Source organism: Eumetopias jubatus, unplaced genomic scaffold (genome assembly GCF_037043125.1).
Source record: "Eumetopias jubatus isolate StellerSeaLion01/CBP00866 unplaced genomic scaffold, mEumJub1_p1.0 scaffold_9, whole genome shotgun sequence".
NCBI lineage: Eukaryota > Metazoa > Chordata > Mammalia > Carnivora > Otariidae > Eumetopias > Eumetopias jubatus.
Genome location: NW_028274815.1, coordinates 113,700,010 through 113,707,903, shown reverse-complemented (window position 1 = coordinate 113,707,903; position 7,894 = coordinate 113,700,010). Strand labels below are relative to the sequence as shown.

Here is a 7,894-nt window from a genome sequence, read left to right as displayed (position 1 = left end):
ATATACTGGTCTCAAGAGAACATCTGTGTGTCTGTGTATTTTTCCAGACCAAAAAACAAAAATAAAAACAAAACAAAATGAAGACCACAGTTTGGAGCTGCCTTTATGGTTGAGACAAGGATTTTGACTTTAATAATCCCTGAACCACTACTATCATATACAGAGGAACCTATGAAGGTACAGAAAAAGTTTCAGACAAGTCCCTTTCCCACACTCGCCACCCCTTTTATTGTAAGTTAAGAGTTTAAATCCCTATCTGTATCATTAGGCCAATTTTTGTTTAAGGCTTCAACTAGAAACTAATCAACTAGAAACTTCAACTAGAAACTAGAAACTAATCCAGTTATAGTTAGAAACCACTTCATTCTCCACAAATATTGATTTAACTAGATAGAGATGGTAGTTAGAAACCACCTCATTCTGCACAAATACTAATTTAACTAGAGATGAGAGTGGGACTTGCCTTGAGAGCATCATATGAAATTAAAAGGTGCATCACAAATTCTACTTATCTTTCCAATGAAAAGTCCAACTTCCCACTATAGTGATCTCACATCATGCCTCTCCAGATCTTCATCTTGTCCACAAATGCTTGTTGTATGTAGGGTTTCTATGCTTTGTGTGTCTAGATACATGTGAGTGTTGTTTGGTGACTGATGAGTCAGTGAGTTAACTCTGATATCACAGAAATGCAGTTATTAACTATAAAGTTGATTAATTGTTAACGTATTGGCTAAGTCTGGGGTGCTACTGAAAGCCACAGCCTCAAGTGCATAAATGTCTCAGAATCAAGAAGGCTTTTTCCTCTAATTCTTTTTATTTTATCTAAGTCAAGTTGCCAGTGACTGTAACTGCAGTTTGGATATTGGCCATCAGATCACTGACCTTTCAAGGGACCTCTATTCCAGTAGATCATAGACCCCCTGTTAGGTTGACAAACCATCTTTGTTTGGGACTGAAGGTTTTCCCAGAATACAAGAATTAGAGTGCCAATATCAAGAAAGTCTTTAGCAAACTGGAACAAACTGATCACCTTCTCTCTGCCTAAATTTCTCTTCTCTATTTCTTTGCATAGCTGACACCTAAATCACAAAGGTCATGTGTTGACTCTTCACAGAGGCATCCTTTCACTATGAAGGCCTCCCTAGACCACCAGTCTGCCTCAGCCTACTCTTTTTCCACATCTTTGCTTCAAATATCATCTCCTTAGAAACAATCCTTGGCAATGAGACCACTCCTCACTACTCTGTATTATTTTCTTCCTATCACTTAAGTCCTTTGAAATTATTTTGTATATTTCTTCATTCTCCTACTGAATTATTGAGTTATTTACTTATTTATGGACTATCATCATGACCATAATGTCCATATAGTCCTAACACCTTGATCTTATTCTTGGCTATGTCTCAAGCTGCTAGACCAGTGTCTTGCACATTGTAAATGCTCAATATAAACTTGAGAACATATGGTTCATGCAATCATCTCAATAAATATTAGAAAGTCACACAATATAAACCAGTAGTCTTCAAACTGGGATACCAGCCTCAAAAAGGTTTTCCAAGGTGTACACATTGAGAATTTAAGGGAATCCATTTTTAGACCCTCGATTTCTGAATGTCTTATCATGCTCAGAACATTCTTAACAGGCTCTTCTTTTCTACCTCCACTTTCTCATTTTCTCTTCTTCCACTCTGAAAAGAAAATGTACTTCTCACCCGTCCTTTATTTGACAGTCATGGATTGCCCAGAATGGACAAACTTCCAGGTGTCAAATCAGTGGATAACTGAAATACTGCTGCTGGTGTTCAGAAGGTGAGTAATCATAGACTTTGGGTAATAAATCCTTTGGAAATCCAAGCAACTGAAAATTTTTTGTTTACCAAAACAATGACACCAGGAAGAATTAAGCTAATGGTGGATAAAGCTTTGAAATTAAGCTTTTCTGAAGCTTAATAATAGCTTACTAAGGAATTTTTGGCATATAATTTGTAAGGAGTTGAAAAAACTGTGTGATCTATCATCTATCTATCTATCTATCTATCTATCTATCTATCTATCTATCTACTATCTAATGCCTAATCTTCCAACTTTCACATTTACCTATTGATGTGAGTTTCAGTGTTTACATTTTTCAAAGTAAAACATGGAAAAAAGTTGATGCTGGTCTTCATCTCACTCCAGTAAAAAGAAATATTCATCTATGTATTCATAAACTAATAGAAAGAAAGTACCATCTGTTTACTAAAGATATGCATTTGTAGTAAAACAAAAAGTTATTTTTGGTTAATAATTATTTTTCATGTTTGATAACATGCTTATGCATCTTTAATCAATTTTGTTCCAAATATTGCAATGATGACTCAATCTTGAATATATTGTTAAAAATGTAGAGCTTTAGGGCACCTGGGTGACTCAGTCGGTTAGGCATCTGCTACCGGCTCAGCTCATGATCTCAGCGTCCTGGGATCAAGCCCCTGCTGAGCAGGGAGCCTAGTTCTCCCTCTCTGCCCCTCCCTCTGGCTTGTGCTAGCACTCTCTTTCTCTCTCTCAAACAACTAAATAAAATCTTTAAAAACGTGATGAGCACTGGGTGTTATACTCAACTAATGAATCGTTGAACACTACATTAAAAACTAATGATGTACTGTATGTTGGCTAACTGAACATAATAAAAAAATAATATGAGAAAATGCAAAAAAACCCCCAAAATCTTCAAAAAATTTAGGGCTTTATGTTCATCGAGATTTTATAATAAATTACAATATATATCCATGTTTTGTGAGGAGAGTGGAATAAAAACTTAAACTTGTGGAATAAAAGCTTTAGAGGAAAAAATGATGTAATGCTTCTAATTGCTTTAAAAAAGCTTTTTTATATATTCATTAAATGGATAATTGTCATTGTTACGTATTCAGACTGAATTAAAAAGTTAAATTATAATTTACATGTCAATGTTTATAATACACCAACAATCATATCTTTTTATTATATACACTTATGATGTAATATCTTATTTTCCAATTTTAAGTTGTGTTAGGAAAACTGCACCCTCAAAATTCAAAAAAGTTTGGAGGTCACTCCTAAAACTTGATATAAAGCTTCAAACATTACCTGGTACAGAGTGATGATGATTCTTTCACTACATCAATCATTCAGTTTTTCTAAACTTCCTAGATATTCCATTTTCATGAATATAGGTTTTCTTCATCATTCATCATAATAACTTTTGTTTTCTTTTTATCTTTGTCCTTAAGGATTCCCTGTAGCTCAATAACCCATCACTTCCCTATATGGGAATTTACCTCCAAATTGCTGCTATCTTCATATATAAACATAATACTTGCATTTGGTTCCTTTTTGTACCATTTCCAGCTCCAGTCTGAAATTCCCCATCTCTTGAGTTTATGCTGTCCATGTTACATATATGATTTGATATGTTAGATATATGATATATATTTCCTCCGTTCTCTGGGTTTCTTTTTCATCTTACTGATAGTGTCTTAAAATATAACACTTTTGGGAGTGCCTAGGTGGCTCAGTCAGTTGAGTGTCCGACTCTTCCTTTCAGCTCAGGTCGTGATCTCAGGGTTGTAGGATCAAGCCCTATGCTGGGCTCCACAGTCAGCAAGGAGTCTGCTTGGGATTCTTTCTCTCTCCCTCTGCCCCTCCCCACCTCTAAAAGAAATAAAAGATTCTTAAAAATGTAAAATATAACAGTTTTTATCTGCTTTGGGGGCCTTATCTAGGAAACTATTGTCCAACTCAAGGTCATGAAGATTTACTCCTGTGTTTTCTTTTGAGTGTTTTATGGTTTCAGCACTTACATTTAACTATTTGATCCATTTTAATTTATTTTTTTGTATGATGTCTATTAGGTCCATTTGATCTAAAGCATGGTTCAATTCCAATTTTTTAAATTGATTTTCTGTCTCAATGACCTATCCATTGCTGAAAATGGGGTACTGAAGTGTCCTATTGTTGTAATCTTGTCTAAATCTTCTTTCTGATGTATTAGTATTTGTTTAATACATTCAGGTGCTCCAATGTTGGTTGTATATATATTTACAATTTTCATATCTTCTTGATGTATTGACATCGTTATCATTATATAATGGCCTTCTGTGTCTCTTGTTACCATTTTTGGCTTACAGCCTACACTCACACTTTCCTGATTTCTGCTTGCATGAAATAATCCCCTCACTTTGAGCACATGTGTGTTCTTAAACCTGAAGTGGGTCTCTTGTAGGCAGCATATAGTTGGGTCTGTTTTTTTAAAATAGCCATTTAGGCACTTTGTGCCTTTTGATTGGTGAATTAAATCCATTTATCTTTGGAGTAATTGTTGATATGTAAGAACTTACTAATGCATCCTATTGATTGCTTTCTGGTTCTTTCATATTTCCATTGCTCCTTTTCTCCTCTGTTTCTGACTACTCTTGTAAACTGATGATTTTCCATGGTGGAATGCTCTGTTCTCCCCCTTCTCCCTCCTTTTTTTTTATCCTTCATGAACCTACTTTGGATGTTTATTTTGTGGTTATCTTGAGGCTTACATAAAACATCTCATAGACAAAACAGTCCATTTTATGCTGAAAGCAACTTAATCTTCATTCACCTATAAGTCTCCTCCCCTTTTATATTTTTGATGTCACAATTTACCTCTTTTATGCTGTCAATTCATTAAAAATTATAGTAACTATAGTTATTTTTAAATTTAATTTATTATGTTCAATTAACCAACACAATGATTTTTAATACTCTTTTCCTTTAACCTTTATACTATAGTTAAGTGGTTCATACACCATCTTATTATAAAATTAGAGTTTTCTATATCTGACTAACATTTTCTACCTTTAGCGGTGTGTTGTGTACTCTCATATGTTGCCATGGCGCTGATCAGCATCTTTTCATTTCAACTTGAAGAACCCCTATCAGCATTTCTTACAAGGCAGGTCCAGTGGTGAAGAACTCCTTCAACTTTTGTTTGTCTGGGAAAAGTCTTTATTTCTACCTCATATCTGAAGGACAATTTTGTCAGATATTCTTGGCTGGCAATTTTAAATCTTTCATCACTTGGCATGTCACTCCACTGTCTCCTTAGGGTTTCTACTGAGAAATCTGCTGACAGCTAATCGGGTTTCTTTTGTAGATTACACTCTTCATTCACTGGTTGCCTTTTGGGATTCTCTTTATATCTTTGATTTTGAATAGTTTTATTATATTGTGTTTTGGAGGTCTTTTGGCCCTGAGATAATAGGGTGATCTATTATAGCTTTGTGACTATGGATGGTCAAGTTTTCCCCAAGTTTGGGCAGTTTTCCGCCATTATTTCTTTAGGTTTTCTGTCCCCTTCTTCTTCCCTTCTCTCTCTAGCATCCCCGTTATTCCAATATTTCCCCTTTGATTCAGTCCCATAGAACATACAAGTTTTCTTCACTTTATTCTTTTTCCTTTGTTCTCTTCTGTGTTCAAAATTCCCATCTTCCTATCTAAAATTCCTATCTAATAAGATCTTCCATCTGCTCTCTTCTCAAAAAGATGTTCTCTATTATATTCTTCATTTAATTCACTGAATTCTTTAGTTCCAGAATTTCTGTTTGGGTCTTTTTTAGTATCAATCTCTTTGATAAAGAGTTCATTTTGTTCATTTTTCCCCCCAATATCATTGAACTGTCTAAGTTTTCTTGTAGCTCATTAAGTTTCTTCAAAACAGCTATTTTGAGTTCTTTATCAGCTAGATTGCAGTATTGTCTAGTTTTGAGCTCAGTTGTTGGAGAATTATGGATATCTTACAGTGATGGCATATTTCTTTGATTCTTCACGTTCCTGCATTTTTCACTGCTGCCTTCACATGCGAAGCAGCAGAAACCTCCTTAAATCTCTACTGGTTGTCTTCCCATGTGGTACTGTTCCTTGGTGTTGGTTCAACTGGTTTTCCTAGGTTGTGTATGGGTAGACCAGCTCTGCCTTTCTTGTTCCATCTTGTGGCAGAATTCTTTTTTTCATAAATTTTTTTTGAAGATTTTATTTATTTGACAGAGAGAGACACAGCAGGAGGAGTGGGAGAGGGAGAAGCAGGCTTCCCGTGGAGCAGGGAGCCCGATGCGGGCCTCGATCCCAGCACTCTGGGATCATGACCTGAGCCAAAGGCAGACACTTAACGACTGAGCCACCCAGGCGCCCCTTGTGGCAGAATTCTTAAGCTTTTATTGTTTTCTCTTGTTATAACTCACCAGTCTGGCTGCTGGAAGCCTCCCTTTAGTTTCCAGAAGGTGGCACTGTAGCTCGTGGTTTCTCCTTACCCACATACACATGTACCTGAACTACTGTCGCTGCCACACAAAGATCTATCTGGCTGCAGAGTGGGGGAGGTGTGGGCTTAGCACTGGGGCATTGTGGGTGCCTGTGGACCAGGTGAGGCAATCTTCCAGTGGGACACTCCCAGAGGTTTGTGTGCAGACTTCCTACTGAAGTCTAAAAGCAGTCAGCAGGAACTGCTTTCTCTATGGCCTTTTGATATTCTTATCTGCTCCCTTCCCTGTCTCTTCCCTTCCCCCTGGCATGGGAGTCCTGCCCCAGTACTCTGGGTTCTAATGAAAAGAAGCAAGTGACCCATACAACTGGGGTAGCCGGGCACTAACTCACTGCTCTCCACCTCCTCGGTGGGAGATGTCCCCAACACTGCACAGTTTAGCCCCGTGCAGTGTCACCCTAGGTGGCTCTCATGGAATTCCTCTCCACTGTGTCCAAACTCCTATTCTTCCCTCTCTGCCATTCTCCCCAGGAGTTTCCCTGTAGCCTAAACCCAAGCAACTGTTTTGTGTTTTTTTGTTTGTTTGTTTTTTGTAATGCAAGTGCCTGACTTAAGCTTTGATTGCTGAGGCATCCACTTCAGCAATGGCTGTCTCTAATAAACACACTGCCAGCCACAGAGCTAGAAAAAGAGCCACTACCCCCACCCCCTTCACTGAGGTTCCTTTGTTTTAGAGATCTTGGTTGATTTCAATAACTGACCACTTGGGACACTAGTTTTTTTCTCTTCCTGTGCTTTACCTTTTTTTTTTTTTAGTTTTATTTATTTAAGTAATCTCTACAACCCAACATGGGGCTCGAACTCACGACTTGAGATCCAGAGTCACACACTCTTCCCACTGAGTCAGCCAGGTGTTCATAATATCCTAGACCCCAACCCTCAACCCAAATAAAAGCAGAACCCCACACCCCTGTGCACACTCTCTCTCTAGCCATGACTTCCCTGTGTGGCCTCAGATGTGCTATATAATTTCCATGCCCTATAAGTAATAAAACTTTATTTTTTCAAAGTTTCCTGATAGTTATTGCTAAAGGACATCTTGCAATCATAACCACAAGGGCTGGTCCAACCACAACACCAGTTACTGATAGGCTGAGACTGGCACACAATACACCTTCAGGCAGGTAGATTTCTACAAGTTCTCTATAGATTGGTTTGCAATTTCTAGACTATCATATAAGTGACATTGGTCTTGGCAATGATTTTTAAAATATGACACCAAAAGAACAAGCAACAGAAGCAAAAATTAACAAGTGGGACTATTCAAACTTAAAAACTTCTGCACAGCAAAAGAAATGATCAACAAAATGAGAACAGCAACCTACAGAATAGGAGAAAATATTTGCAAACCAGTATCAGATAAAGAGTTAATAATCAAAATATATAAAGAACACACAAAACTCAATAACAGAAAAATAAACAATCTAATTTTAAAATGGGAAGAGGATAAAATAGACATTTTTCCAAAGAATACATCCAAATGGACAACAGACACATGAAAAGATGCTTAACACCAGTAATCAGGGAAATGCAAATCAAAACCAGAATGAGACATCACCCCACACCTGTTTGAATGGCTGT

General features: G+C 37.1%; 1 non-coding gene across 1 annotated transcript; it reads right to left on the bottom strand.

Moving 5' to 3' along the window:
* Positions 1-7,094: 7,094 nt before the first annotated feature.
* TRNAQ-CUG (transfer RNA glutamine (anticodon CUG)) lies at positions 7,095-7,166 on the bottom strand. The gene has a single exon. It is a non-coding gene; the product is annotated as a tRNA-Gln (tRNA).
* Positions 7,167-7,894: the final 728 nt, after the last annotated feature.